Source organism: Canis lupus, chromosome 1 (genome assembly GCF_011100685.1).
Source record: "Canis lupus familiaris isolate Mischka breed German Shepherd chromosome 1, alternate assembly UU_Cfam_GSD_1.0, whole genome shotgun sequence".
Classification (NCBI taxonomy): Eukaryota; Metazoa; Chordata; class Mammalia; order Carnivora; family Canidae; genus Canis; species Canis lupus.
The window spans coordinates 90,183,041-90,200,345 of NC_049222.1; the positions used below are offsets into that span (position 1 = coordinate 90,183,041).

A 17,305-nucleotide genomic window follows, 5' to 3' on the forward strand; every position below is an offset into this window, starting at 1 on the left:
TCAATGCCATCCGAAACGGGACACTTCCACTTCCCTGATTAGAAAGAGCCGGCCCTGAGCTCTTAGGCTTTTCTGGCTTGCTGCTGTCACGAGGCCTGCGTTCACTAGATGGCAGTAGCAACAGCCTTTTGAGAATTAAATAGGCTCGGGAATCTCCTAAGTACTCCAAATGCAGGGAAGTAGGAAAACCATCTTCACTGAACACACAGGAAACGAATTTGGCCCATTTCCTTCTTTGAGGGGGGATTACATTCTTTCTCAGAGTGGTTTTTTTTAAATGATTTTTTATTTATTTATTTATTTATTTTTATTTATTTATTTATTTTTTAAATTTATTTATGATAGTTACAGAGAGAGAGAGAGGCAGAGACACAGGCAGAGGGAGAAGCAGGCTCCATGCACCGGGAGCCCGATGTGGGATTCGATCCCGGGTCTCCAGGATCGCGCCCTGGGCCAAAGGCAGGCGCCAAACCGCTGCGCCACTCAGGGATCCCGATTTTTTTAAATTTTAAAATCACGATGGTATAAAATTAATGGCATTTGGTTGAAAGGTAGGAATGATATAGTATTATGTCTCGGGTCACGTGTGAGAAGTGATAGAAGAACTGGTCTTTTTGTCCTGTTGCTTGGGGCATTTTATTTAGGGCAGCTCTGCAGGTGTTCTGAATAAGACAGCCCCGCGTCCTGTGGGGCCGTCCCCTGTGTTGCAGGGCACTCCGCATCCCTGGCCCCCGGCCACGAAGTGCCAGGAGTGCCCCGCAGGCACTGTGACCACCCGGTACTGCAGATTTCCCCGCGGCTCCTTGAGGGGGCGACGCAGGGGAGGTGGTACTGCCCAGCTTGAGGTTTGGGTGGAAGTTGTGGGGCCTGTGGACTTCCCTGGGCAGAATCTTTTAAAGAAATGTGAATCCGGGCGGCCCGGGTGGCTCAGCATTTTAGCACCGCCTTCAGCCCAGGGTGTGATCCTGGAGACCCTGGATCGAGTCCCACGTTGGGCTCCCTGCATGGAGCCTGCTTCTCCCTCTGCCTGTTGTGTCTCTGCCTCTCTCTGTGTGTCTCTCATGAATAAATAAATAAAATCTAAAAAAAAAAAAAAAAAAGTGAATCAATGACTTTATATTTTAAAAAATCCCTACCACGAACTTGTCACCTTCAACTTCTCATTTTCATTTGTTTGTGAATGGTCATTTCAATTGTACATAAACGCAATTTTTTAAAAGATTTTTTCCTTTTCTTAATTAATTTATTTTTAAAATTTTATTTATTCGTGCATGAGAGACATAGAGAGAGAGAGAGAGGCAGAGGGAGAAGCAGGCTCCACGCAGGGAGCCCGATGTGGGACTCGATCCCGGGTCTCCAGGATCCCACCCTGGGCTGAAGGGGTGCTAAACCACTGAGCCACCGGGACAGCCCCTTTTCTTAATTTAAATTCAGTTAATTAACATATAATGTATTATTGGTTTCAGAGGTAGAGGTCAGTGATTCATCAGTTGCATAGAACACCCAGTGCTCATCACATAACGTGCCCTCCTTAATGCCCGTCACCCAGTGACCCCATCCCCCCCTAGCGCCCCTAAGTTTGTTTCCTAGATTAAAAGTCTCTTATGGTTTGTCTCCCTCTCTGATTTCATTTTGTTTTATTTTTTTCCTCTCTTTCCCTATGATCTTCTGTTTCTTAAATTCCAGGTGAGTGAGGTCATATGGTAATTCTCTTTCCCTGACTTATTTCACTCAGCGTAATACCCTCCAGTTCTATCCATGTCATTGCAAATGGCAAGATAACAGATTTTGATGGCTGAGTAATATTCCACATCTTCTTTATCCACTCATCAGTTGATGGAGATCTGGGCTCCTTCCATAGTTTGGCCATTGTGGACATTGCTGCTATGAACACTGGGGTGCAGGTGTCCCTTTGGTTCACTACATTTGTATCTTTGGGGTAAATACCTAGCAGTGCACTTGCTGGGTCATAGGGTAGCTCTATTTTCAACTTTTTGAAGAACCTCCATACTGTTTTCCAGAGTGGCTGCACCAGCTTGCATTTCCACCAACAGTGTACGAAGGTTCTTTTTTAAAGATTTAATTTATTTTAGAGAGAGACAGCACAAGTGGGAGGAGCAGAGAGAGAGGGAGAGAGAGAATCCAAAGCGGACTCCACAGTAGCATGGAGCCCAACGTGGGGCTCAATCCCAGGACCCTGAGATCATGACCTGACCCTAAATCAGAAGTCAGACACTTAGCCGACTGAGCCCCCCAGGGTGCCCCAACACAATTTTTATATAGCATAAAATTGTGCACATAAAATTTTTTGGTATACTTTCCGTATAACCTCATAATGCACTTTTTTGTACTCCTGGTCTTTCTGTTTCACCTATATGTCCTGACCAGATAGTTCCTTCTCCACCCTGCTTCCCCTCCCCTTTTTAAAGTTATATCAATTTCTTTTTCTCTCAGGTGAATTTGAGTATCATTTTCTTGAGAACTATGAAAGTGTCTTTCTTTGCATTTTCAACAGAAACTGTTAATAAACAGATAACTCGGGTGAGTTGTAGTCTTTGCTATTTTGGTCCATCTGACATCATAGATTTTTCCTTTTTTGCTAGACTTTTTCCCTCCCCTGAGAATTTATTTGGGTGAGAGGTATCCTTGTCTGTGTTTGCTCACTCTTGCTGATTTCATCTGCCCCAGAGGGATGATTTGTTACCCACATGGTACTCATTTGTAAATTGGGCTAGCTGAGAAGAATGTGTTTCCTTCCTTCCTTCCTTCCTTCCTTCCTTCCTTCCTTCCTTCCTTCCTTCCTTCCTTCCTTCCTTCCTTCCTTCCTTCCTTTTGTTCTTTCTTTTTTCTCATCAACTAAACTAAAAACACCCCCTTGAACTTAAGACCTGGACCTTAGGATTCCCAAATGTTCTCATGGGACCTAGCACAAGGGCCAGCCCTTGGTACATCCTCTTGGTAAAGGCTTGATTAGTGGACATGTTTCCTGTTTCACTTTCCCTAGTTGGTCTTTGCATCGGTGCATTCACTCCCAGCTTCCAGATGTACATCACCATTAGTTATGGCCAGGGTGTCAGGAGCAAATTTTATATCTTCCCATTGAAAGGGAAGAAGGCAGAAGACAGGGGAAGAGGGGATCCCAAGTGGCCCCTGACCTTCACAACAGTCCTTGAGTAGTGAAAGAGAGAAGGGGGCAGCACCTGCTGAATCCAGGTAGAAGACTATGAATCTGCTTCTGGTCCACAGGATGCCAAGCTCTGAAGGCTGTGCCAACTGGTAATGTAAGTTCTGCACTTGAGTTGATTCCCTGCACCCCAATGCAAGCTCTTCCAGCACCAAGTGTGTCATGTTACGGAGCAGCAGGCACTTCTGCAACTATCCTATCAGCATTACTTTACCACCTCTTCACAGACCATGGGCTTGGCCCCACACCCGCCATTGAAGCTCAATTAAGAAATTCTGTTTGAAGCTAAAGGGTTCACTCATCCAAATGGAATTTTAAGGTTTAGGTAATCTTGGGGACTTGTTTGGTTCACTAGGCTTTTCACTTTGATACATCCCTAGAACTACCATAGTACAAGCTATTTCCATAGGGACCAAAGTGAAGCCATTTTGGCATTTGGTTCAGTGACTCCTCAGGAACTGGTTAATGGTCTGTTTATGTCTGGAATGTCTGGAACCACGAGATTAAAGATGGCGGATCTTGTGCAGATTGTTAAACTAGACACTTGAAAGGCTGTCAAATAACTCCCAACTGTGTAACCTGGGTTTTAATTTGAATTCACAAAACCTTTATTTTGTTTGCCACTTCTGCAGGTTGTCACTTAACCTAACAGCTCATTGTTTCCGTACCCTGTAAAGAAAGATTAGATTTATATGTATCTGGTATCTACCAGATAAATATAATTTCACCAAATTTCACCACTGATTTTCTGAGTACTTCCTGTCATCTAGATATCCAGCCAAGCTCTATGAAGAACCCCATATGAGTACATTCAAAATCAATCAAGGCAGTAATTCTTCTGCATGACCCCAAATCTCAGTGGCTTTCAAAACCAAAGTTGACTTCTCTCTTAAGCACCATGTTTGTGTTGGGTCATCTGCAGCTCTGGTCATTGTTAACCTCAATCTGTTGATGGAACAGCCTCCATCTACATCATTGTTACTCTTTAGAGCAGGAGAAAAAGAGAGCAAGGTGAAGGGTTCGTGCCAACTCTTCATGTTTTCTCCTGGAAATAATACGTGGTCATTGCCTGAAGCAAGTCATGTGTCAGAATTCCATTGAGGGGATGTGTAATTCCTCCTTAGGAAGGGACAGGAAATTTTAGTGAAGAGTAATGTAACCACTGCATTTCAAAACATGGGGTTTCTACCCTACAAGATCTTAGTATTTTAAGAAAGCAATTTTTGTTTCTTTTTTCAAAGTATAGTTCCGTAAGTGAATGGTAGATCAGTTAGGTTGATTTTTTTTCATTCTTGTGAAGAATTTACTATAATATAACATATGTATATTATATATATTATATATAAAATAAAGTATAATAAAGTGTCTGATATTGCTGAGCCATCTTTAACATTAAACTTATTTAGTGTCCAGTTCTTTACAGTGGCTTAACAATCTGTATTCTACAGCAGTCACTTTTTTGGTTTTGCTGGCACACATTTATTTTTGGAACCAGACAGGTCTATTGTCTTCACAAGGTAAATGGAGTCAGTGGAGGGAAAGTTTCTGGAAGAAGAAATGAGTGAATGACAAATGTTGAATATCTTGGATTCTATTTCCATATTAATTGTGTCTAAAACATCAATTGTTGCTCCTGTGGGTATTTCTGCTTAGTCTGAGAAGTTACTTTTGCTCTTGGTCAGAAGCCAGCCTGGAAGGAATTGCCCAGTGTCACCTTTTTTTTACAGCTACTTGATGGTGACAAGGAGCCCCCAGCTATGCTGCTTTCAGCTGGCTCTAGGAGAGGCCCAAGCAAAATGGGCTGGTAAAAAAAAAAAAAAAAAAAAAAAGCTTCCTGGGCTGATTTTTTCCCACCATCAATGTCAGACGGATAGGCTGATGCCGTGTGCCTATCTTTTTTAGCAAGCACTCAACGGGCCAGTTCCTGGCATGTACGTTTAACACACTTTGAATTATATCTTCTCTCTTCCCCCTTCCCTGCTCTGGGGAGTAGGTCCCACTTAGGCCTTAGCACTTGGTCAAGATGACAGCACGTATTTATAAAATGGAATACCTTATGGAAAGAGGTCGTGGGCAGAGCAGAGGAAGAAGTGAATTCTGGCTTTTGTCAGTCAACAGTATTTATGGAACCAGCCTCCGGATGCCACGCTGATTGTGGGCAGTTATCAAAGATGTTTGGCTCCCCAGCTCTCTGCTTTTATCCATCTGCACATCAGACCTCATCCTCAGGCTTAATTCCACTAGCACTACCCATGCAATTCAGCTTCCTTGATTATAGATCAATATTCCCCAGAATAAAATGGATAGATCCGGACCTTCTATGATGTAAAAACGTGCCATTCCTTTAAGAAAGGCAGTGTGTTCTCAGTCCCAGGCCACATTTTTAATCCAGGAAACAGGAATGATCTTGTTGTCAAAATACTTATCGGGACCTAATTTTTTTTTTTAAGGCAAAGACTGCAGTCTTTAAAAAATACATATATTCACTCCAAAGCACCCGATTCTTTGCCTCATGCACTCAGTTAGGTACCCATGAAATAATTTTTAAATGATGATGAGTGATAGAACTTGCTCAGTCTTTTTGTTTGTTGTTTGTTCTTCTTCTTTTTTTTTTAATCTTCAACTACAACACCCAAATTTGTCATCCAGGAAGGGCGGTTTTGATTCATTAGGAAAGCTTGTGCACTCTGGGTGGGGAGGTAGCCTTTCTCTCCTGGCTCCTAACTGCTCATGTCTGTCCTGAGGCAAAATTGGCTCCACCCTAGCATCCCAAGGACAATGGGCTGCTTCTGATCCTTTGAACGAACTTACTATGCCACCTTAAAACAGAAAATGAATTTGTTAAAGTGGAGAAATAGAGAATTCATGACTAAACATAACTTATGGCGACTTAGAACATTTTTAAATGTGGATTTTACACTCCCTGAACTTAGGTTCACTGTCTGATTGGTAAAAATCCATAGCACTCTTGGGAGGAAAAAAAAAATGGCCATACCTAAGTGCAAGCCTCTGTTTATAAAAGAACACTTACCCAGGCCAGGTAAAAGTCCTCTTGTAGAGCTGACTCTAGTTCTTTCTTTAGAATCAATACTTGTCCTAAAGGAGTAGGAGATTTTTATAGTACTTTTGAATTTGGGGGCTTGGTGGATGGTTGGGGAGGGGGGGTCTTATCTCTGCCCTGAGAATAGTTTTTATTTTTTATTTATTTTTTAGAATATTTTATTTATTTATTCATGAAAGACATAGATAGAGAGAGAGGCAGAGACACAGGCAGAGGAAGAAGCAGGCTCCATGCAGGGAGCCTGACGTGGGACTCTATCCCGGGTCTCCAGGATGACACCCTGGGCTGAAGGCGGCGCTAAACTGCTGAGCCACCCGGACTGCCCGAGAATAGTTTTTATAAATGTTATTTTTCAAGCCATGCAGTACTTAGAGGCACAATACTTAATCCAACTTGTTGGTTGGAAGGTGAGGTGGGAGAAAATGAGGTTGGCTCATATCACAGCTGTAACAGCAGCAATGGGCTGGCGGCGTAACAACATCTTCCTAGGTACACATGCTATACAGAATTGACCCTTTGTGTATCGTCAGATTTGACTCGGCCCAGTTGCTTTATGCCTTGAAAGTGTGTATTTACACACAGAAGAGCTGACATTCCTTCAGAATAGCTAAATCTGCCATTCTTTTAGGATCAAATGAGCCACTCTATAATCATAGTAGCTTTCTAGCAGCATCCAGCTAAGGACATAGTGGATAAAAATATTTCCTCATCCACAAGTAGTTCTGCCTTTGGTTTATGGGGTGCGTACAGACTGCAGATCACAGATGGCCTCACTGATGAGCCTTACTGAAATGAGCCTTACTGAAATTTTCTAGGGTTTTATATACAATAGATTCCCGTGTTAAATGTATTAAAATATTAACAATTTGCTATAATTTAAAAATACTTTAGGGGACCTGGGTGGCTCAGTCAGTTAAGCATCTGCCTTCAGCTCGGGTCATGATCCCAGAATCCGGGGATTGAGCCCTGCATCAGGCTCCCTGCCCAGTGGGGAATCTGCTTCTCTCTGCTCTTTATCTCTCTCTCAAATAAATAAAATGTTTCAAAAAAAATGTTTTAAATACTTTAAAGAGACTCTCCTTCAGGTAGGATTGTTTCACTACATATATCTAGCTGGTTTAACATCTTCTGTTGTGTGCTTACTTGCCAAGTTCAGGTCTGAGCAGGCCAGAGGACTTTGTGCAGGCACTGGTGTCTTCTGAAATGCTCTTACTCTGTATTACTCAGGGTTATTAACCACATCCCACTCCTGTCTTGGAATGGGGCATTAACTCTTTAACCACCCATCACCTGACACCTGATTGCAGGGGCCCCTGGAGAGCACCAAGTAATTCTCCACAAGAAAAGCAAAACAAAATTTAAAAAAATATATCGGAGTTGCATAGAATTAGCAATGGAAGGTTTGAAGGAATAAAAAGTACCACGTCTTTTTGCAGCGACTACAGCCCATTAACAAAGTTTTGCTGTTGACCTAAATACAGGGCACCAGTTGGCTAATTGAACTGATTGAATTCCATATTGGAAATTAGTCACCATTTGATTTACCAGAGGTAAGCCTCTTGGGTCAGATTCTCTAATTTGTTGTCTTCCGTCTGGGCTATTTAAATCCTCATTTGAGGGCCAACCTGCGCATGTACTGCCAGGATGTGTGTGGCTGAGAATTTTACTTTAGAGCTTCATCTGTTAACCGAACAACGGACAGCTCTCAGATAACACCTTACTAGGCCGAATGGTTAGTAATCACAATCGAAGAGAAATTAATCATCGAGCTATTTATATCCACTCTGCCAAAGTCATATCATTAAACTTGAGCTTTATGAAGCATTGCTGACTATATAGTAAAACAAGTGTCAGCAAAGCCTCAAGGTGCTCTGGAGTCTGGTTTGGGTTCCCCTGTAATACTGACTTAGCAGGTGTGAAAATTCTTAAGTCATCATGATAGAAAAGGTCCTGAGTCTGCACAGGGATTTTGGACCTTGGGAACCATTACTGGAAGAATAGAATAGAGTAGAATAATAAAAAAAAATATGCAAAGGCCTCAAGCCTCCATCATTTCATTCTGGTAAATCTCTGTTGTCCAGTTGTCACGGAGCAGCTGTTCTAAGCAGCTAGAGACGAGAAGTCGAAGCCCCACCATCACTCCTGCCTTCCCTCCGCATGACTGACAGGCCTTCCTGCAGCCAGAAGACAGCCAGATTTCTTTCTTTTTCTCTCAGTGAGGGCACGAGTTATCCTCTTCCTTCCTGAGCAGACCCGACCCTGAGAGCAGCTCACACCCCCCTTTCCAGCTGTGCCAGCTCTCTGCCTTGCTCCTGCACTGCCCTTTCTTGCTGTTGACTTTCCCATGTAAGCTGTGCCCTTGCTGGTGGAGGGGATACCGTTCTGACACAGGAGATGCGACCCACATGCTCTGCCATTTGTCCTGGGCACCTCTGCTATTCCTCAAGCCTCTTGGGAAGAGAGAGAGACAGAACAAATCCAAAAAACTGCCTACAGAAACCTAGGACAGGAGTGAGTGACAGGCTCTCCCTGATGGGACAGGCAGGTTATAGCTAAAAACCCCCTTGCTGAGTTCTTCTGCTTTGTAACCATATCAAAGCTCCTAAAGCTCACGGTGAAGCTCCTCACCTCTTTGGAGGGAGAGCCTGTAAGAGAAGAGTTAAAGGATATTTGGAAGAGGTTTTCTAGGTGTGTTTGTCTTTTCCCACATGTGGCTCCCACTCAGCACTCCCACATCATCACAATCCTTGGTGAGTTTTTCGGGGTTTTTTTTGTTTGTTGGTTGGTTTTGTTTTGTTTTTTAATACACTTGCCCAGGCTTTACCCCAGACCTATCGGATCAGAGTCTCCTGAACTGGCAGCCATGCTAAGTGTCTGGATGCTTGCCCTCCAGGAGCTTACACACCTGTGGAGGAGGCCGAGGGATAGACATCCAATTACCCCATGATGTTAACCATGCTCTAGGGGGGCCTGGGTTTCTGCTTGTGTGCAAGCCACTGCTGTTCACAGAACATTCCCCTCACACTTAGTGCTGTATATATGATTCCATGTTTGATTAACACCTTGTAAAATGTGCCTTTAGTCACTGTTTTGCAGATTGGGAGACCTCAGGGAAGGTTTAATGCACATGCAAAGTCTCAATCCAGCTGGTGACAGTTCTGAGAAGCAACCACTGGGCTGTTCAACCTCAAAGCCTATGGGTGTCTTAAAGCTCCCATCTGCCCCGGGACCCTACGTATCACTAAGGCTCTGTCCCGCACCCATTTTTAGCACACCTGGTTTGAATCTGTGTACCTGTGGATTTTGCCCGTACTTTTTTTTCAGTATCATGAGATTCTTAATTTGTTTAAAAAAAAAAAAAACCTCTTTTCTCCATTTTTTTTTCTTGTCCTGAAAAATCTGCATTTAAAAAAATAGGACTTGGGCAGCCCCAGTGGCCCAGCGGTTTGGCGCCGTCTTAAACCTGGGGTGTGATCCTGGAGACCCAGGATCGAGTTCCATGTTGGGCTCCCTGAATGGAACCTGCTTCTCCCTCTGCCTGTGTCTCTGCCTCTCTCTCTCTCTCTCTCATGCATAAATAAATAAAAATCTTTTTTAAAAAATAGGACTCTTAGTTTGGTAAGAATAATACATGTATACTTAAACAGATTTCAGCAGTATAGAACAGCAGAGAGGGGAAAATAAAAATAATTCTGAACTTCTACTGGATTACTTTTTTTTTAAGATTTTATTTATTGATTCATGAGAGACGCACAGAGAGGCAGAGACACAGGGAGAGGAAGAAGTAGGCTCCCTGTGGGGAGTCCACTGGGGGACTCGATCCCAAACCCCAGGATCACACCCTGAGCCAAAGGCAGACACTCAACCCCTGAGCCACCCAGGCATCCCATCTACTGGATTTCTAAATGGTTACTTCGGGATAGTAACATCTTTGCTGTAAAAGCCTATTGTATGTATCACTCATGCACATTATACTACTAAAAGACTCTGTAAAATTTCTTGTTTTGAAGCATCACATGGATTGAAATATTAATTTTTTCAGTAGTGCTCTGAGGTTGAAGAAAAAAGGAATGTATCTTTATAAATAGAAAGATCAAACAAGTCAGTGGTTTTTATAAATTCAGATGCTGAGTAATTCATAGATTGTTGCTGACAGAGCTCAGACCACGTAACTAAGGTCTTTGGATTTGTGACTCACTGCTCTGCATCCTTGGTGGCTGTGCATACACTGCATATTATGACAGAGAGAGAATGCAAATCTTGCAGATATTCAGAGACATGCTGAGCCTTAAGTTTTAAGACTAAAATGTATTCATTTTTCTTAATATGAAGTTCGTTTTTTATTAGAAAAGTTTTCAACTATTCTTTGTGCTTCTAGATATGATGTGCTGCTCTTAGAGTTTTATTGCCCTGCTGGGTCATGGAACTTTACAAGGGATGAAAATCAGAAGGGAATAAGGAAGTGGTCATGTGATTTGGGCCAGCCAAGCACTACCTGCAGCGTGATTACATGTATTTGAAATGGATGACTTGTGTTTTCAATCTCTATGTAAGACTTCCCTTGGAGCAAAAAGAAGCTAGTCATCATTGCATCTCATTGCTTCATGCCCCTCTGGAGCTCTCTGTGATGGGGCACTGCGCTCTGTGTCATGAACGATGATCCACATGTAGAGAAATAAGGCATGGGCCCTGCTCTGGAAGAAGCTTAAAAATCCAATGGGAGCAGGGTACCTCGGTGTCTCAGTGGTTCAGCGCCTGCCTTTGGCTCAAGGTGTGATCCCAGGGTCCTAGGATCCAGTCCCATATCAGGCTCCCCGCAGGGAGCCTGCTTCTCCCTCTGCCCATGTCTCTTCCTCTCTCTCTGTCTCTCATGAATAAATAAAATCTTAAAAAAAAATCCAATGGGAGCGAACAGTAAAGGCAAAAATGATTAATTTCAAATGGATCCTGTATGTACCTGGAAAGCTGCATGAAAACATCTGAAAAGTTGCATTAAAATATAACAACAAACCAAAACCTCCTTTAAAAATAATAACAACCACAGAAAACTTTCTTACCAAACCGCCAGTGAGAGCCCATCTCTCCAGTACTTAGTCTAAATCTTAAATCTGGACATGGACTTACTCTAGGCCCTTGTGCCAACTACTCAACTTTTTTTATTCCTTAACTTCTAAATTATGAAATGGCAAGTGAACCTAATGTGAGTGTCCACAAAATTGGCATCTGTAAGATGCTTCAGAATCAGAAAGGTCTCACAGAGAGTATGTGGCAACTAGGATCGTTAATGTCGGGCAGCCCCGGTGGCACAGCGGTTTAGCGCCGCCTGCAGCCTGGGGTGTGTGATCCTGGAGACCAGGGAACAAATCCCACGTTGGGCTTCCTGTGTGGAGTCTGCTTCTCCCTCTGCCTGTGTCTCTGCCTCTTTCTCTCTCTCTCTCTCTGAATATATATATATAGACTGTTAATGTCCAGGGCAGACCCTTGAAGCCCACAGAGGTGTCTCTTTTTTGGCAGCAAATTCCTGCAGATAAGAGCCAGATTTCCTCATGGAGGAAAAGATAGCTACCATCATGAAAAAGTTTGATTAAACTTTTTTTTTTAGTATGTTTTTCTAAGTCCTTATCAAGTAGGACATTTAGATAAGAACCATTAAGTATTTAGCTGTAAGGCCAGCGATTTCGAATAGGAACCATTTAAATCTGTAAGAACTTGAGTCCAACAAAAATGCTGGCTGACAGTCTGGAGGAGGTGAAATAAACCTTGTTTGCAAGTTTCCCAGAAAAATTTCTTCTTATTGACCTCAGCCTAGGCTTCCACACGTGTGTGTGTGTGTGTGTGTGTGTGTTTTCTCTTTTAATCCACAGGAAACTTGTAGATTGGGTCTTCTGATAGTTGTTCAATGTTAAAAGTTCTATATTTCTTTTTTATTTTATTTTATTTATTCATGAGAGACACAGAAGGAGAGGCAGAGACACAGGCTCCCCTGTGGGGAGCCTGATATGGGACTCAATCCCAGAACCCCTGGGATCACGACCTAAGCCAAAGGCAGACACTCAGCTACTGAGCCACCCAGGTGCCCAGGTGCCCCAAGTCCTGTATTTCTGTATCCCAGATTCTGCATAGAATGTCTAGAAAAGGCCAGAACTTGAGGTGGTCTAATACCTTAAATTAGTTTAAATGTGTTTCCCTGGTTTGCTAACTAAAATAGCCATGTTAGAAATGTCCTGAAATAGTTACTTGGACAAGTGTTCAGAGTAAAAAGAATGGAAAGTTTCAGGCATCCTCTGCCAGACATGGACCATGCTCTAAAATGGCCTTATTTTAGGCCCTCGTGCCAACTACTCAACTTTTTTTATTCCTTAACTTCTAAATTATGAAATGGCAAGGGAACCTAACATGAGTGTCCGCAAAACTGGCATCTGTAAGATGCTCAAGAATCAGCATCAGTTGGTGGAGCATGCAACTATTGGTCCCAAGGTCATGAGGTCAAGCCCCGCGTTGGGTATGGAGATAACTTAAAACTAAAATCGTGATAAAAAAAAAAATGATCAGTCTTCTGAATGTTGCCGTGAGGGTGACACGGTGTATGTGAAGACTCAGAATTTGGCCCTTTTTCTGGAGCTCCCTAAAGCATCAGAAAACTTTAGTTTCCCTAAAGCACAGGCCTCGTAGAATTAGGACCATTCACGCTGGAAAAGGAAACCCATGTCTTGGCCTCTGATTTCTCACTCTCCACCTGGTACTGTCTTTCCTCTCCCAATTCTAACTGTGCTGTGGCAGGTTCTCCTTTTCCCTACTGGCCCCTATTAATAAGCTTGACAGGCAGATGCCAGGATATTCCAAGACATCTCAACATAGGTCTTATTTCCCAAAGGAGGTTTTTTTAATGATACAGGTCATCCTTTTGCCAGTGGTGAGCAATCTTGCCATGTTGAAGCTGCCCTTCTGTTCTCCTCTCTGACCCGGTGTGAGCTGGCTCCTGGAACCTTCTTTCAATTGTTACCATCCTCCCAACTGGTGGTGTGGTTTTGTCAAAGGTGTGCATTTTAGGGAGACTGAGGAACATGTGGGATCTGCATTCTTGCTGAAGCATAAAGACCTCACATCCTAGGCTAGTGAGTTTTATTTTTTCCTTTCTTTTCTGTTTTCAGCAGGAGTAGTGACTAACCCTCAGGAACTTAGACCTGAACAGGGGCCAGGGCCACATGTTAACAGTATTTATTCCCTTAATAAGAATTTATTAAGTCCTTGATTTATGCACAGTACTCTGCTATATGAAAGTTATCAAAAAAAATTTTTATAACATTGGTTAAGAGTAAAGGAGACCTTTAGAATATTTGTCTGTGGGATCCCTGGGTGGCGCAGCGGTTTAGCGCCGGCCTTTGGCCCAGGGCGCGATCCTGGAGACCCGGGATCGAGTCCCACATCGGGCTCCCGGTGCATGGAGCCTGCTTCTCCCTCTGCCTATGTCTCTGCCTCTCTCTCTCTCTGTGACTATCATAAAAAATAATAAAATAAAATAAAATAAAATCTTTAAAAAAAAAAGAATATTTGTCTGTAGAGTAGTAAGTATGAACTTGAATGGGCACAGTGCTTTTATGGTATTCAAAACACTTCTAAAATACAGTCACTTGTTTCATTTCCTCAGTAATCCTAGCCAAGGTATCTTCTGCATTTTTCTGACTTGAATCAAAGCCGAGTGAGCTTCTTTCCTGGCTCGTGAAGCCAGAAAAACCAGCAGAGACTGAGCCCAGACCCCAGCCTGCTCATCAGGACCTGCTCCTAGCCGAGGAGTCCTGGCTTTCGATACGTTGGTTTCTGTCTCCCCTCTTCCTAGTTTTGGGATTCTCAGCTACAAATTCCAAAGAACTCCTGGGATGGTCCTCAGAGTGAGGGAGGTTCCTGGGTTTTGGTTCCCAGGTGCACATACTCTTATGCAATCAGGGATCTGAAACGAGATGCATCCTGTGCTCACCTTTGAAGTCCACTTCTTCCCAAGAGTTCACAGCCCCTGGTTACCCAAGGACACTACAGACTGAGACCAAGGTTTACGGTCCCTGCAGAAGGATGTTTGGACCACACTGGTGATGTGAATTCAGAATGCAAATCCAAGGCAGACTGGCTATGGTTCAAACCCCAGGGGGGATCCCCCCTCCACACCCAGTTCCAGGCCCTACCTGACATCCCCTTCTATGTGATGAACTTACTTCTCTGTGGCTCATCAGTGCTTTAGCTTCATGGTGGGGCGGGGGGACAACCCTACTAAACCCTGGGTGCTTTTGCTTTCTCGGTGGTACATCCAGTTATGCCCACCTGATGAAGACAGGTCACATTTGATGAAACATGGTGTGTTGTATGGTGAGAGGCACTCTGGATGGCTGTTGGTATTGCGTTGCTTAGCATTGTGTGGCTTCTGGAGAATATGTGGGGGCTCCTTGCTCCCCACCGCCCAGCTTGAGTGAGGCTCACTTATTTGCTGAGACAAAGTCAGACTGTGTCACCATCCACTGTCCCTTCCTCCAGCCTCCCTGGCAGCTACCTAACTTAGTTTCTTGCTGCCTGCACCCAGAGGACAGAAATACAATGTTAATAAATATTTCTATATGGAATAGAGAAACAAGCTGTAAAAATAGTTATTTGCCATCTGCTTGGATGCGTTGCTAGGAAAGTGATGACATTTTCTCATCGTGGCTCCTGCCTCCTGTAGGGCACATCAGAGACAGACAAATTATAAATAACCAAACGTGTGTCCTGAGAGAAAATGCATTGGTCTCTGGAGCAAATACAAATAACAAATGCCCAGTTCTCCCTCCTGGTGGTGGGGGTGCTGGACAGCTACTCCGTTCTCAGTTACTGTGACGCGTAGGGGCAGGCTCTATACAAACCTGTTAGAGCTAGAACACTCCCCTTGACCTCCAGAGAAAGGAGGGGATAACAATGTAGAGAGGGGAATCAGGCCCATGGCCTGTCAGTGTTTGGGGAAAGGAAAGTGTTATAGACACCCAACGACTTATTTAGCAAGTGCCCTCTATACGTCAGGCACTGTACTTGGCACTTGACATATATTAGCAGCTTGTCCATTGGGAATGTGAGTGCTTGTATTAAAAACAAAAAAACAAAGAGAGTGATGATAAGAATAAAAGGTAATCATTGAAAGCACTGGCAGGGGCAGCCCCGGTGGCGCAGCGGTTTAGCGCTGCCTGCAGCCCAGGGCGTGATCCTGGAGACCCTGGATCGAGTCCCACATCAGGCTCTCTGTATGATGCCTGCTTCTCCCTCTGCCTGTGTCTCTACCTCTCTCTCTCTCTCTGTCTCTATGAATAAATAAATAAAATCTTAAAAAAAAATGAAAGCACTGGCAGATTTCAGGTGGAAGGTAAGAAACGGGAAGTGAGATAGTCTGCAGAAAGCTTGTTCAAAATCTGGCACTGGGAGATTTCCCAACAAAAAGGCAAAGCCAAGGAAGGGTGCGAGTGGTTGACAGGAGCAGATGGCTTGGTGTAAGCAGTTCTAGGAGGGATGGGGACCTTTTGTTGTTGCTTTGGTTCAGTGATACCATGTTTTGAATCCCACCCGCTCACAAATACTTTCTTAGCCCTTGGCCCTTGAGACGAAGGGCGTGAAATGACAAGTTGAGTTGCAAACAGATTAAATCCACAGTGCGGTTTATGCCCAGCAGACAATGGTCTGGGGAAATTATGTGGCCCGCACAAAAAATGAAATGCTGCATGGGCTCACGAGCATCCCAGGATCACTGGGGCTTCCACTGAGCAACCCTAACCACAGTTCCACTCCACAGAATTCCACTTCAGGATTCAAGACTTCTCCTTTCTCTTGGACGTCCATCCACTATAGCCTCGGGCCGAACCATCCCGAAACACTCATCTCAGACCTCCCTTCTGCCCCCATCACTGCTGTTCACTTCCACGATGGAACAGTTCCCAAGGAGGGCCCTTGTTCCTCGGAGAAGCAGGCCTTTTTCTTTCATTCAGCCAGAGCAGTAATCCCTAAAAACATACCCAGTCCTGTGGCTTCTGAGCTCATGTGACATTGAGTGACTCCCAGTACTTTCAAAACAAAACCCAAACTCCTTGGCTTGGTACACAAAGCCCTTAGTCATCCAGCTCGTACGTAGCTCAGTTTCCCACAGCTCCCTCCTACACACCCCATCCTGGGGGCTCTTGCCTTTATGTCTGCTGCATGTCTTCTTTGAAGACTATGCTTCCTCCGCTTCAGGGCCAATCACTCATCTTCAAGACTGCTTTCAAGGGGCGATGCCCTCTGATAACCCATTCCCACATCTCAGTTTGGATTATCTACCACCCCTCTGTGTTCTCTAGCTCCCTCAGCTGATGCCTTTTGGATAACTCTTTGACATGTGGTTAAATTGAAGTATGTCATAATAACTTCCCTTCCATTTCTTTGTCCATGTGGACAAAGGCTGTACCATTAATCCCCATCTCCCTAGGACGAACAGTGTATCTGGCTCCTAATGGTCTCTGAAAGATTTGAATGAAAACGAGGTGACATTTGGCACTCCATTTGAAGATGACTGGGAGTCGGTCAAGCTATGGAAGGTGTCGGTGAATTTCTATTTAAGTCACATTTCATATTTTCCTTTGACATCAGATATTGGCAGCTAACTGTCCTAGATTTTCATGACCAAAAATATTCCTGAAATTTCCTGCCTGATTTTGATCTCTGGAACGACACTTCTACTGCATGTCACTATTTGTCAAGATAATTGCACTTTTGGGGCACCTGTGTGGCTCAGTGGTTGAGCGTCTGCCTTTGGCTCAGGTCATGATCCCGGGGTCCTGGTATCAAGTCCCACATCAGGCTCTCCACAGGGAGCCTGCTTCTCTCTCTGCCTATGTCTCTGCCTCTGTGTGTGTGTGTGTCTCATGAATAAATAAAGTATTTAAAAAAAAAGATAATTGCGCTTTTACCTTGGGGTTCTAAAAGGAGAGTTTACAGGAATCAATGTTTTAGTAATTATGTTGTTCACCCAAAAGGAAAAGTTGAATGGGAAATACTTTAAAAACTGGTTAGAGAGAGAG

The 17,305-nt window shown here is 43.8% G+C and overlaps 1 protein-coding gene across 2 annotated transcripts in view; it reads left to right on the top strand.

The window, feature by feature from the left end:
- Window positions 1-17,305, top strand: part of KANK1 (KN motif and ankyrin repeat domains 1) — a 208,282-nt gene that overhangs the window by 96,820 nt on the left and 94,157 nt on the right. The window lies entirely within an intron of this gene.